Source organism: Bos taurus, chromosome 21 (assembly GCF_002263795.3).
Source record: "Bos taurus isolate L1 Dominette 01449 registration number 42190680 breed Hereford chromosome 21, ARS-UCD2.0, whole genome shotgun sequence".
NCBI classification, from domain to species: domain Eukaryota; kingdom Metazoa; phylum Chordata; class Mammalia; order Artiodactyla; family Bovidae; genus Bos; species Bos taurus.
The window spans coordinates 56,246,319-56,261,816 of record NC_037348.1 but is presented as its reverse complement, the minus strand read 5'-3'; positions in this window follow the sequence as shown (position 1 = coordinate 56,261,816).

Genomic DNA, 15,498 nt, shown 5'->3' with positions numbered 1-15,498 from the left:
CATATTCAAAAGCAGAGACATTACTTTGCCAACAAAGGTCCGTCTAGTCAAGGCTATGGTTTTTCCAGTGGTCATGTATGGATGTGAGATTTGGACTGTGAAGAAAACTGAGCGCCGAAGAATTGATGCTTTTGAACTGTGGTGTTGGAGAAGACGCTTGAGAGTCCCTTGGATTGCAAGGAGATCCAACCAGTCCATCCTAAAGGAGATCAGTCCTGGGTGTTCATTGGAAGGACTGATGCTAAACCTGAAAGTCCAATACTTTGGCCACCTCATGTGAGGAGCTGACTCGTTGGAAAAGACCCTGATGCTGGGAGGGATTGGGGGCAGGAGAAGGGGACAATAGAGGAATGAGATGGCTGGATGGCATCACTGACTCGATGGACATGAGTTTGAGTGAACTCCGGGAGTTGGTGATGGACAGGGAGGTCTGGCGTGCTGTGATTCATGGGGTCACAAAGAGTTGGACCCGACTGAGTGACTGAACTGAACTGAACTGAACCCTGGAAGCAGCTGGTAAAGAATCTGCCTGCAATGCAGGAGACCCTGATTCAATTCCTGGGCTGGGAAGATCCCCTGGAGAAGGGCACAGAAATCCACTCCAGTATTCTCGCCTGGAGAATCCCCATAGACAGAGGAGCCTGGGGGGCTACGGTTCATGGTGGGGGGCGGGGGAGGGTGTGTCACAAAGAGTCGGACTCGACTGAACAACTAAACACAAAGCACAAATAGGACAGGATGACCAAGAAGTGGAACAGCCCTCATGGAAATACGGCCAGTTTTCAAATCACCTGGGTTGACAAAGTTTAAACTTGCTTTAAAGTGACTCAGAATTAGCAGTAACCCCAACACCTGGCAGAGACAAATGTAAGTCTTCTCTGAAGTGAGTTCAGTTCAGTTGCTCAGTCATTTCCGACTCTTTGCAACCCCATGGACTGTAGCATGCCAGGCTTCCCTGTCCATCACCAACTCCCAGAGCTTGCTCAAACTTATGTCCATGAGTCGGTGATGCCATCCAACCATCTCATCCTCTGCTGTCCCCTTCTTCTGCTGCCTTCAATCCTTCCCAGCATCAGGGTCTTTTCCAGTGAGTCAGTTCTTCGCATCAAGTGGCCAAAGTATTGGAGCTTCAGCTTTAGCACCAGTCCTTGCAATGAATATTCAGAACTGATTTCCTTTAGGATGGACTGGTTGGATCTCCTTGCAGTCCAAGGGACTCTCAAGACTCTTCTCCAACACCACAGTTCAAAAGCATCAATTCTTTGGCGGTCAGCTTTCTTTGTGGTCCAACTCTCACATCCATACATAACTACTGAAAAACCATAGCTTTGTCTAGATGGACCTTTGTTGGGAAAGTAAAGTCTCTGCTTTTTAATATGCAGTCTAGGTTGGTCATAGCTTTCCTTCCAAGGAGCAAAGCTTGTCTTCCAAGGTGCTTTACTTCAGAAAAAGTAAAGCACCTCAATTCTTGGCCTTAGGCCATTTCTACAAATAGTTTTTCAAATACAATGTTCAAACCGCAGCTGAAGAATAACAGGATCCCTCCCTCAAAAAAAAAAAAAGGACTCTATCAGCAAAAGTAAGCAGAAATAACAAACCAAAAAGGACCCACAAAGTCTTCAGGCATTGGATTTATCAGATACATGTTATGAAACAGCTGTGCAAACTAAGTTTAAGTGAATGAGGAACAAGAGTGACAATACTGCTAGGGAAAAAGGGTTAGATAACTGGATTATAGGTTGTTACAACAAAGAAACCCATTAAGCAAACAAGCAATGTCAAACTAGAAAGAGAAAATGATAGAAAATACAGAAGACATGGTAGACTTAGATGAAGACGAAGCAATACAAAAATCTAAAATACAGTCAGATGGAGTACCCCAAGGGGAGGATAAGAGGGCAGAGGGCAACATTCGAAGAAATGATGGATAATGTCAAGCGCATGATGAGAAACAGCAGTTCTGACTCTAGAAGCTCAACACATTCCAAGCCATACAAGTAAAAAAAGTGAAATAAATAGTGAAACTAAAGAAAACCAAAATATAAAGAATTAAAAAGCAGCCAGGGAAAATAAAATGTATCATCCTCAAAAAGGCAAACATTAGTAGCAATTAGAAATAATCTGATTTCTTCAGAACAACAAAAGGAATAAGACAGTTGAAAATATCTTTAATATATTTAAAAGAAAATAACCACCAACCTAGAATTCTATAGCAACCAAAAATATCTATCAGAGATGAGGAAAAAAATAATTTTCAGACAAAAACTAAGAGAGTTTTGCCAACTGCACAGTCTCACCACAGAAAACTATGAAAAGATATCTTTCAGGCAAAAATAAAATGATCCCAGATGGAAGGTCTGAGCTGGCAGAAAAATTAAAGGGTAAAAAGTTAACAGATTTTTGTTCAGTCGCTCAGTCGTGGCTGACTCTTTGAGACCTCATGGACTGCAGCACACCAGGCTTCCCTGTCCTTCATCATCTCCCAGAGCTTGCTCAAACTCATGTCCATTGAGCAGTGATGACATCCAATCATCTCATCTTCTGTCACCCTCTTCTCCTCCTGCTCTCAATCTTCCCCAGCATCAGGGTCTTTCTAATGAGTCAGCTCTTTGAATCAGGTGGCCAAAGTACTGGAGTTCACTTCAGCATCAGTCCTTCCAATGAATATTCAGGAACTGATTTCCTTTAGGACTAACTGGTTTGATCTCCTTACACTCCAAAGGGACTCTCAAGAGTCTTCTCCAACACCACAGTTAGAAAGCATCCATTCTTCGGCACTCAGCTTCATTATGGTCCAACTCTCATATCCATACATGGTTACTGGAAAAACCATTGTTGTTCAGTCACATCCAACTCCTTGTGATTCCATGGACTACAGCAAGCCAGGCTTCCCTATCCTTCACCATCTCCCAGAGCTTGCTCAAAGTCACATCCAGTGAGTCAGAAAAACCATAGCATTGACTGTGTGGACCTTCGTTGGCAAAATGATGTCTCTACTTTTAAATATACTGTCTAGGTTTGTCGTAGCTTTTCTTCCAAGGAGCAAGCATCTTTTAATTTCACGGCTGCAGTCAGCATCCACAGTCATTTTGGAGCTTAAGAAAATCTGTCACCGCTTCCACTTGTTTTGCTGTGAAGTGATGGGACCAGATGCAATGATCTTACTTTTTTGAATGTTGAGTTTTAAGCCAGGTTTTATGGTTAAAGTGTGGGGTTGCTGGTAAGGGTAGGGTGTGTGCAGGGTCTCCTTTAATCTGGCCTCAGGTGGTCTCTGAGTGAAGAATCCAACATCTTCCTTTGGTTGGGTGTATTAGTTACAGACAACAGAATGATCTCTTCATTTCCAAGGCAAATCATTCAGTATTTCAGTAATCCAAGTCTATGACCCAACCAGTAATGCTGAAGAAGCTGAACGGTTCTATGAAGACCTACAAGACCTTCTAGAATTAATATCCCCAAAATATGTCCTTTTCATTATAGGGGACTGGAATGCAAAAGTAGGAAGTCAAGAAACACCTGGAATAACAGGCAAATTTGGCCTTGGAATACAGAATGAAGCAGGACAAAGGCTAATAGAGTTCTGCCAAGAGAATGCAGTGGTCATAGCAAACACCCTCTTCCAACAATACAAGAGAAGACTCTACACATGGACATCACCAGATGGTCAACACCAAAATCAGATTGATTATATTCTTTGCAGCCAAAGATGGAGAAGCTCTATACAGTCAGCAAAAACAAGACCGGGAGCTGACTGTGGCTCAGATCATGAACCCTTATTGCCAAATTCAGACTTAAAGTGAAGAAAGTAGGGAAAACCACTAGACCATTCAGGTATGGTCAAATCCTTAACGATATACAGTAAAATCAAATCCCTAATGATATACAGTAGAAATGAAAAATAGATTTAAGGGACTAGATCTGATAGAGTGACTGATGAACTATGGACAGAGATTTGTGACACTGTACAGGAGACAAGGAGCAAGATCATCCCCAAGAAAAAGAAATGCAAAAAAGCAAAATGGCTGTCTGAGGAGGCCTTACAAATAGCTGTGAAAAGAAGAGAAGTGAAAAGCAAAGGAGAAAAGGAAAAATATTCCCATTTGAATGCAGAGTTCCAAAGAATAGCAAGGAGAGATAAGAAAGCCTTCCTCAGCAATCAATGCAAAGAAATAGAGGAAAACAATAGAATGGGAAAGACTAGAGATCTCTTCAAGAAAATTAGAGATACCAAGGGAATATTTCATGCAAAGATGGGCTCAAAAAAAGACAGAAATGGTATGGACTTAACAGAAGCAGAAGATATTAAGAAGAGGTGGCAAGAATACACAGAAGAACTGTACAAAAAAGGTCTTCACCACCCAGATGATTATGGTGTGATCACTCACCTAGAGCCAGACATCCTGGAATGTGAAGTCAAGTGGGCCTTAGAAAGCATCACTACGAACAAAGCTAGTGGAGGTAATGGAATTCCAGGTGAGCTATTTCAAATGCTAAAAGATGATGCTGTCAGAGTGCTGCACTCAATATGTCAGCAAATTTGGAAAACTCAGCAGTGGCCACAGGACTGGAAAAGGTCAGTTTTCATTCCAATCCCTAAGAAAGGCAAGGCTCAAACTACTGCCAATTGCAGTCATCTCACACGCTAGCAAAGTAACGCTCAAAATTCTCCAAGCCAGGCTTTAGCAATACATGAACCGTGAACTTACAGATGTTCAAACTGGTTTTAGAAAAAGCAGAGGGGAGGGGAGGATCCAAGATGGCGGAGGAGTAGGACGGGGAGAACACTTTACCCCCCACAAATTCATCAAAAGAACATTTAAACGCTGAGTAAATTCCACAAAACAACTTCTGAAGGCCAGCAGAGGACATCAGGCACCCAGAAAAGCAACCCAAGTCTTCGAAAGGAGGTAGGAAAAAATAAAAAAGACAAAAAAAGAGACAAAACAGGGAGGGACGGAGTTCCGTCCCGGGAAGGGAGTCTTAAAAAGAGAGAAGTTTCCAAACACTAGGAAACCTTCTCACTGCCGAATCTGTGCCAAGCTTTGGAAGCACAAAGCACAACATAACAGGGAGGAAAAATAAATAATTAAAACCTGCAGATTGCGAGACCTACGGTAACTCCCCCAGCGGAGAAGCAGCGCAGACGCCTGCACACGCCATTAGCAAGCGGGGGCTGGGCAGGGAGGCGCGGCGCGGGCTGCATCGCTTAGAGTAAGGACCTGGCCTGAATACCCTGAGCGCTATCTGAGCAAAATAATTTGGGCTAGCAAACCAGACTGTGGGATATCTACCACGCAAAAAGCCAGCCCTAACCTAAGACACCGCCAGGCCTGTGCACAGAACAAAGGACTGAACAGAGATAGCCGGCTGCAGACCATCCCCCTCCGGTGACAGGCAGCCAGAACCGGAAGGGGGCAATCGCAGCCACAGAGAGACATTATCTATAAAACTGTAAGCAGGCTTCTTTGCTAACTAAAACTTCTTGGGGGTCTGGACGGTCAACATCTGCCTGAGAAGGTGCGCCGGTTGTACACCTAGATAACCGAGCGGCGGGGAGGCGATAAGTGGCAGCAATCGCGCTCGCCAAACACCTCATCACCTGAGCTGCTCGGACCTGGGAAGGGCACAAAACACAGGCCCAACCGAGTCTGCACCTCTGAGGACTACCCGAGTGCCTGAACCTGAGCGGCTTGGACCTGGGAAGTGCAGGCAGCCCAGGGCCGGCCACGGATGGTTCCCGGCGGAGCAACCTAGAGCTTGAGCAGTGTGGGCAGGGAGGCTACACGCGCCGTGAGCAGGGGCAGACCCAGTGTGGCTGAGGCACTGCGAGCACACTCCAGTGTTATTTGTTTGCAGCATCCCTCCCTACCTCCCCACAGCACGACTGAACAAGTGAGCCTAAAAAAAAAAAAAAAAGTGTCCTCCACCGTCCCCTTTGTGTCAGGGCGGAAACCAGACACTGAAGAGACCAGCAAACAGAAGAAGCTAGGCAATAGATTAAAACCCTGTGGTTACTACCGACTACATAGGAAGGGGCCTATAGATCTTGAGAAATATAAGTTGGACCAAGGAACTAGCCAAAAATGAACTGAACCCACAATACTCACAACAAAACCAGAGAAAGTCCTAGATATATTTTTACTATTTTTATGATCATTCTTTTTTTTTTTTAATTTTTTAAAAAAATTCTAAGTCCTGTATTATTCCTTTAATTTCACTTTTATAACCTACTACTTTGCAAAAAAAAAAAAAGACCTTTTTTTTTACAGCAAACCTCATATATATATATATATTTTATAATTTTTTGACCTTTTTTTTTCCTTTTCTTTTTTTCTTCAACATTGTATTTTTGAAATTCCAAACTCTACTCTAGATTTTTAACTTTAGCTTTTTGGTATTTCTTATCAATTTTGTACCTCTATTTTCTTTATAATTTTTGCGACTTTGTTTGTTTTTGCTTTTTTCTTTCTTTTTCTTCTTCTTTTTTTTAACATTGTATTTTTGAAATTCCAAACTCTACTCTAGATTCTTAACTTTTGCTTTTTGGTATTAGTTATCAATTTTGTACCTGTATTTTCTTTATAATTTTCGCGACCTTGTTTGTGTTTGTTCGTTTTTTCTCTCTTTCTTTTCCTTCTTCTTTTCTTTAACATAGTATTTTTGAAATTCCAAACTCTACTCTAGATTTTTAATTTTTGCTTTTATGTATTTGTTACCAATTTTGTACTTTTAAGAATCCAATCTTCAGTACCCATTTTTCACTAGGGAGCGAGATTACTGGCTTGACTGCTCTCTCTCCCTTTGGACTCTCCTTTTTCTCCACCAGGTCGCCTGTGTCTCCTCCCTAACCCCTCTCTACTCTACCCAACTCTGTGAATTTCTGTGAGTTCCAGACGGTGGAGAACACTTAGGGAACTGATTACTGGCTGGATCTGTCTCCCTCCTTTTCATTCCCCCCTTTTATCCTCCTGGCCACCTCTGTCTCCTTCCTCCTTCTTCTCTTCTCTGTATAACTCTGTGAACATCTCTGAGCGGTCCAGTTGTGGAGTGCACATGAGAAAGTGATTACTGGCTAGCCCACTCTCTCCTCTATTGATTCCACCTCAACTCATTTGGGTCACCTCTAACTCCCTCCTCCCTCTTCTCTTCTCCATGTAACGCTGTGAACCTCTCTGGGTGACCCTCACGGTAGAGAAACTTTTCATCTTTAACGTAGATGTTTTATCAATGGTGCTGTATAGAAGCAGAAGTTTTGAAACTACTGTAAAAATAAGACCAATAACTGGAAGCAGGAGGCTTAAGTCCAAACCCTGTCTCCAGGGAACTCCTGACTCCAAGGAACATTAATTGACAGGAGCTCATCAAACGCCTCCATACCGACACTGAAACCAAGCACCACACAAGGGCCAACAAATTCCAGGGCAAGACATACCAAGCAAATTCTCCAGCAACAAAGGAACACAGCCCTGAGCTCCAAGATACAGTCTGCCCAAAGTCACCCCAAAACCATAGACATCTCATAACTCATTACTGGACACTTCATTGCACTCCAGAGAGAAGAAATACAGCTCCACCCACCAGCACACCGACACAAGCTTCCCTAACCAGGAAACCTTGACAAGCCACCTGTACAAACCCACACACAGCAAGGAAAAGCCACAATAAAGAGAACTCCACAAACTGCCAGAATACAGAAAGGACACCCCAAACTCAGCAATTTAAACAAGATGAAGAGACGGAGGAATACCCAGCAGATAAAGGAACAGGATAAATGCCCACCAAACCAAACAAAAGAGGAAGAAATAGGGAATCTACCTGATAAAGAATTCCGAATAATGATAGTGAAATTGATCCAAAATCTTGAAATCAAAATGGAATCACAGATAAATAGCCTGGAGACAAGGATTGAGAAGATGCAAGAAAGGTTTAACAAGGACCTAGAAGAAATAAAAGAGTCAATATATAATTAATAATGCAATAAATGAAATTAAAAACACTCTGGAGGCAACAAATAGTAGAATGACAGAGGCAGAAGATAGGATTAGTGAATTAGAAGATAGAATGGTAGAAATAAATGAATCAGAGAGAATAAAAGAAAAACAAATTAAAAGAAATGAGGACAATCTCAGAGACCTCCAGGACAATATTAAACGCTACAACATTCGAATCATAGGGGTCCCAGAAGAAGAAGACAAAAAGAAAGACCATGAGAAAATACTTGAGGAGATAATAGTTGAAAACTTCGCTAAAATGGGGAAGGAAATAATCACCCAAGTCCAAGAAACCCAGAGAGTCCCAAACAGGATAAACCCAAGGAGAAACACCCCAAGACACATATTAATCAAATTAACAAACATCAAACACAAAGAACAAATATTAACAGCAGCAAGGGAAAAACAACAAATAACACACAGGGAATTCCCATAAGGATAACAGCTGATCTTTCAATAGAAACTCTTCAAGCCAGGAGGGAATGGCAAGACATACTTAAAATGATCAAAGAAAATAATCTACAGCCCAGATTATTGTACCCAGCAAGGATCTCATTCAAATATGAAGGAGAAATCAAAAGCTTTTCAGACAAGCAAAAGCTGAGAGAATTCAGCACCACCAAACCAGCTCTCCAACAAACACTAAAGGATATTCTCTAGACAGGAAACACAAAAACGGTGTATAAATTCGAACCCAAAACAATAAAGTAAATGGCAATGGGATCATACTTACCAGTAATTACCTTAAACGTAAATGGGTTGAATGCCCCAAAATGGATACAAAAACAAGACCCCTACATATGTTGTCTACAAGAGACCCACCTCAAAACAGGGGACACATACAGACTGAAAGTGAAGGGCTGGAAAAAGATTTTCCATGCAAATAGGGACCAAAAGAAAGCAGGAGTAGCAATACTCATATCAGATAAAATAGACTTTAAAACAAAGGCTGTGAAAAGAGACAAAGATGGTCACTACATAATGATCAAAGAATCAAGCCAAGAAGAAGATATAACAATTATAAATATATATGCACCCAACACAGGAGCACGGCAATATGTAAGACAAACGCTAACAAGTATGAAAGGAGAAATTAACAATAACACAATAATAGTGGGAGACTTTAATACCCCACTCACACCTATGGATAGATCAACTAAACAGAAAATTAACAAGGAAACACAAACTTTAAATGATACAATAGACCAGTTAGACCTAATTGATATCTATAGAACATTTCATCCCAAAACAATGAATTTCATCTTTTTCTCAAGCGCACATGGAACCTTCTTCAGGATAGATCACATCCTGGGCCATAAATCTAACCTTGGTAAATTCAAAAAAATTTAAATCATTCCAAGCATCTTTTCTGACCATAATGCAGTAAGATTAGATCTCAATTACAGGAGAAAAACTATTAAAAATTCCAACATATGGAGGCTGAACAACACGCTGCTGAATAACCAACAAATCACAGAAGAAATCAAAAAAGAAATCAAAATTTGCATAGAAACGAATGAAAATGAAAACACAACAACCCAAAACCTGTGGGACACTGTAAAAGCAGTCCTAAGGGGAAAGTTCATAGCAATACAGGCATACCTCAAGAAACAAGAAAAAATTCAAATAAATAACCTAACTCTACACCTAAAGCAACTAGAAAAGGAAGAAATGAAGAACCCCAGGGTTAGTAGAAGGAAAGAAATCTTAAAAATTAGAGCAGAAATAAATGCAAAAGAAACAAAGGAGACCATAGCAAAAATCAACAAGCCAAAAGCTGGTTCTTTGAAAGGATAAATAAAATTGACAAACCATTAGCCAGACTCATCAAGAAACAAAGGGAGAAAAATCAAATCAATAAAATTAGAAATGAAAATGGAGAGATCACAATAGACAACACAGAAATACAAAGGATCATAAGAGACTACTATCAACAATTATATGCCAATAAAATGGACAACATGGAAGAAATGGACAAATTCTTAGAAAAGTACAACTTTCCAAAACTGGACCAGGAAGAAATAGAAAATCTTAACAGACCCATCACAAGCACGGAAATCGAAACTGTAATCAAAAATCTTCCAGCAAACAAAAGCCCAGGTCCAGATGGCTTCACAGCTGAATTCTACCAAAAATTTAGAGAAGAGCTAACACCTATCCTGCTCAAACTCTTCCAGAAAATTGCAGAGGAAGGTAAACTTCCAAACTCATTCTATGAGGCCACCATCACCCTAATACCAAAACCTGACAAAGATCCCACAAAAAAAGAAAACTACAGGCCAATATCACTGATGAACATAGATGCAAAAATCCTTAACAAAATTCTAGCAATCAGAATCCAACAACACATTAAAAAGATCATACACCATGACCAAGTGGGCTTTATCCCAGGGATGCAAGGATTCTTCAATATCCACAAATCAATCAATGTAATACACCACATTAACAAATTGAAAAATAAAAACCATATGATTATCTCAATAGATGCAGAGAAAGCCTTTGACAAAATTCAACACCCATTTATGATAAAAACTCTCCAGAAAGCAGGAATAGAAGGAACATACCTCAACATAATAAAAGCTATATATGACAAACCCACAGCAAACATTATCCTCAATGGTGAAAAATTGAAAACATTTCCTCTAAAGTCAGGAACAAGACAAGGGTGCCCACTTTCACCATTACTATTCAACATAGTTTTGGAAGTTTTGGCCACAGCAATCAGAGCAGAAAAAGAAATAAAAGGAATCCAAATTGGAAAAGAAGAAGTAAACTCTCACTATTTGCAGATGACATGATCCTCTACATAGAAAACCCTAAAGACTCCACCAGAAAATTACTAGAGCTAATCAATGATTATAGTAAAGTTGCAGGATATAAAATCAACACACAGAAATCCCTTGCATTCCTATACACTAATAATGAGAAAACAGAAAGAGAAATTAAGGAAACAATTCCATTCACCATTGCAATGGAAAGAATAAAATACTTAGGAATATATCTATTTAAAGAAACTAAAGACCTATATATAGAAAACTATAAAACACTGGTGAAAGAAATCAAAGAGGACACTAATAGATGGAGAAATATACCATGTTCATGGATTGGAAGAATCAATATAGTGAAAATGAGTATACTACCCAAAGCAATTTATAGATTCAATGCAATCCCTATCAAGCTACCAACGGTATTCTTCACAGAGCTAGAACAAATAATTTCACAATTTGTATGGAAATACAAAAAACCTCGAATAGCCAAAGCTATCTTGAGAAAGAAGAATGGAACTGGAGGAATCAACCTACCTGACTTCAGGCTCTACTACAAAGCCACAGTTATCAAGACAGTATGGTACTGGCACAAAGACAGAAATATAGATCAATGGAACAAAATAGAAAGCCCAGAGATAAATCCACACACATATGGACACCTTGTCTTTGACAAAGGAGGCAAGAATATACAATGGATTAAAGACAATCTCTTTAACAAGTGGTGCTGGGAAATCTGGTCAACCACTTGTAAAAGAATGAAACTAGAACACTTTCTAACACCATACACAAAAATAAACTCAAAATGGATTAAAGATCTAAATGTAAGACCAGAAACTATAAAACTCCTAGAGGAGAACATAGGCAAAACACTCTCCGATGTACATCACAGCAGGATCCTCTATGACCCACCTCCCAGAATATTGGAAATAAAAGCAAAAATAAACAAATGGGACCTAATTAAACTTAAAAGCTTCTGCACATCAAAGGAAACTATTAGCAAGGTGAAAAGGCAGCCTTCAGAATGGGAGAAATTAATAGCAAATGAAGCAACTGACAAACAACTAATCTCAAAAATATACAAGCAATTCCTACAGCTCAACTCCAGAACAATAAATGACCCAATCAAAAAATGGGCCAAAGAACTAAATAGACATTTCTCCAAAGAAGACATACAGATGGCTAACAAACACATGAAAAGATGCTCAACATCACTCATTATCAGAGAAATGCAAATCAAAACCACTATGAGGTACCATTTCACACCAGTCAGAATGGCTTCGATCCAAAAGTCTACAAGCAATAAATGCTGGAGAGGGTGTGGAGAAAAGGGAACCCTCTTACACTGTTGGTGGGAATGCAAACTAGTTCAGCCACTATGGAGAACAGTGTGGAGATTCCTTAAAAAACTAGAAATAGAACTGCCTTATGATCCAGCAATCCCACTGCTGGGCATACACACTGAGGAAACCAGAAGGGAAAGAGACACGTGTACCCCAGTGTTCATCACAGCACTGTTTATAATAGCCAGGACATGGAAGCAACCTAGATGTCCATCGGCAGATGAATGGATAAGAAAGCTGTGGTACATATATACAATGGAGTATTACTCAGCCATTAAAAAGAATACATTTGAATCAGTTCTAATGAGGTGGATGAAACTGGAGCCTATTATACAGAGTGAAGTAAGCCAGAAAGAAAAACACCAATACAGTATACTAACGCATATATATGGAATTTAGAAAGATGGTAACAATAACCCTGTGTACGAGACAGCAAAAGAGACACTGATGTATAGAACAGTCTTATGGACTCTGTTGGAGAGGGAGAGGGTGGGGAGATTTGGGAGAATGGCACTGAAACATGTATAATACCATGTATAAAACGAGTTGCCAGTCCAGGTTTGATGCACGATACTGGATGCCCGGGGCTGGTGTACTGGGACAACCCAGAGGGATAGTATGGGGAGGGAGGAGGAAGGAGGGTTCAGGATGGAGAACAAATGTATACCTGTGGCGGATTCATTTCGATATGTGGCAAAACTAATACAATATTGTAAAGTTTAAAAATAAAATTTAAAAAAGAAAAAGAAAAAGCAGAGGAACCAGAGATCAAATTGCCAACATCCACTGGATCATGGAAAAAGCAAGAGAGTTTCAGAAAAACATATATTTCTGCTTTATTGACTATGCCAAAGCCTTTGTGTGGATCACAATAAACTGAAGAAAATTTGAAAGAGATGTGAATACCAGACCACCTGACCTGCCTCTTGAGAAATCTGTATGCAGTTCAAGAAGCAACAGTTAGAACTGGACATGGAACAACAGACTGGTTCCAAATAGGAAAAGGAGTACATCAAGGCCGTATATTGTCACCCTGCTTATTTAACTGCTATGCAGAGTACATCATGAGAAACACTGGGCTGAAAGAAGCATAAGCTGGAATCAAGATTGCCGGGAGAAATATCAATATCCTCAGATAAGCAGATGACACCACCCTTATGGCAGAAAGTGAAGAACTAAAAAGCCTCTTGATGAAAGTGAAGGAGGACCGTGAAAAAGCTGGCTTAAAACTCAACATTCAGAAAACTAAGATCATGGCATCTGGTCCCGTCACTTCATGGCAAATAGATGGAGAAACAGTGGCAGACTTTATTTTTTGGGGCTCCAAAATCACTGCAGATGGTGATTGTAGCCATGAAATTAAAAGACGCTTACTCCTCAGAAGAAAAGTTATGACCAACCTAGACAGCATATTAAATGCAGAGACATTACTTTGTCAACAAAGGTCCATCTATCAAGGCTGTTTTTCCATTAGTCGTGTATGGATGTGAGAGTTGGACTGTAAATAAAGCTGAGCACCAAAGAATTGATGCCTTTGAACTGTGGTGTTGGAGAAGACTCTTTAGAGTCCCTTGGACTGCAAGATCAAACCAGTCCATCCTAAAGAAAATCAGTCCTGAATGTTTATTGGAATGGTTGATGTTGAAGCTGAAACGCCATACTTTGGCCACCTGATGCGAAGAGTTGACTCATTTGAAAGGACCCTGATGCTGGGAAAGATTGAGGGCAGGAGAAGGGGACAACAGAGAATGAGATGGTTGGATGGCATCATCCACTCAATGGACTTGAGTCTGGGTAAACTCTGGGAGTTGGTGAGGGACAGGGAGGCCTGGCATGCTGCAGTCCATGGGGTCGCAAAGAGTCGGACAGGACTGAGCGATTGAACTGAACGGAACTTAGTTACAGAAGGAGCTTAAATAAATTTTTGTGTATGCCTGAGGCCCCCAGGGCTGCACTAATGCTTTCTTGGCTTTTTTTTTTTTTCCCCTGTCTCTGTATCCCCTCCCTTCTCTGATGAGCAACTGTTTCAATGTGCCCTTTATGACTCAGGGAAGGTGATGGAGGTTGGAATCTATTCCCTGAAAACAAGGCACAGGGAACACAGAGTCTTCTGTGCCCAGAAGCCCCATAGGGTCCTGCTTGGTTTCAGAACTAAGCCCTGTAAATCTGGCTAATGGGACTGAGGAACTAAATTTTAAATCTTACTTACTTTTAATTAATTTGAACTGTGATGTTGGAGAAGACTCTTGAGTATCCCTTGGACTACAAGGAGATCCAACCAATTAATCCTAAAGGAAATCAGTCCTGAATACTCATTGGAAGGACTGAATGCTGAAGTTGAAACTCCAATACTTTGACCACCTGATGCGATTAACTGATTCATTGGAAAAGACCCTGATGCTGGGAAAGATTGAGGGCGGGAGGAGAAGGGGACAACAGAGGATGAGATGGTTGGATGGCATCACTGACTCAATAGACATGAGTTTGAGCAAGCTCCAGGAGTTGATGATGGACAGGGAGGCCTGGCATGCTGCAGTCCATGGGAGTCACAGAGTCCAACACGACTGAACTGAATTTTAATTAATTTTTAAATTTAAAAAATGATACTTGATTTATTTTTGGAAAAAAAGTATATTTGACATAACTTTAGTTTGTGAATCTACTTTTTCAGCTGTAAATTTAGTGAAACCTAAACCCACAGGGAGGAGGCCTCAAAGAGCTGCACACAACTAGGCAACTGAACTGAAACCCACATCATATATTTCCAATGAAAATTCAGCATCCAAATAGAAATTGACACTCAAGGTAAAGTACATATCACATTTTGAACTTGGCATGAAAATAATCATTCAAAATATCTCATTGATTTTATATGGAATATTTTGCATTCAACTGTCAACTGAAAAAGACACCGTGTAAGAGTTGTGAGTTAAGTTCTATTCAGAGACCTTACTGATGGCTATAGCCCTTGCGACAGGCTCTTAGCGCTAAGGTACTGCTCCAAAGTAATAAGGGAGGAGCCAGGAATATATACAAACTTTTTGCTAGGAAAAACATTCCTAGTAAAGCATAAAAAGATTACTGTAAATCACAAATAACAGACATCTTGAGTTAATGAGTTTAGCGCTTTTCTACTTTGGGGAAGATGTTAGAATCTGGTGGTCATAGAAATTTTCCCATAGATATGTATATCTTATTTATCTTGGGTCCAGTGAATCCAAAGCACAGAATACTTGCCGTTTTTCCCCATCCTGAATTCCCCTCAGGGTGCACTGTCTTGGGGCCACTGCAGTGGCTAATGCTTGGAATCTTGCAGAACTGGCATGGCAGGCATTTTTTTCTTAACACATTAAAAACACATGCTTCATACTTTTAAAGAAGTGGCTACCATAAAGCTAC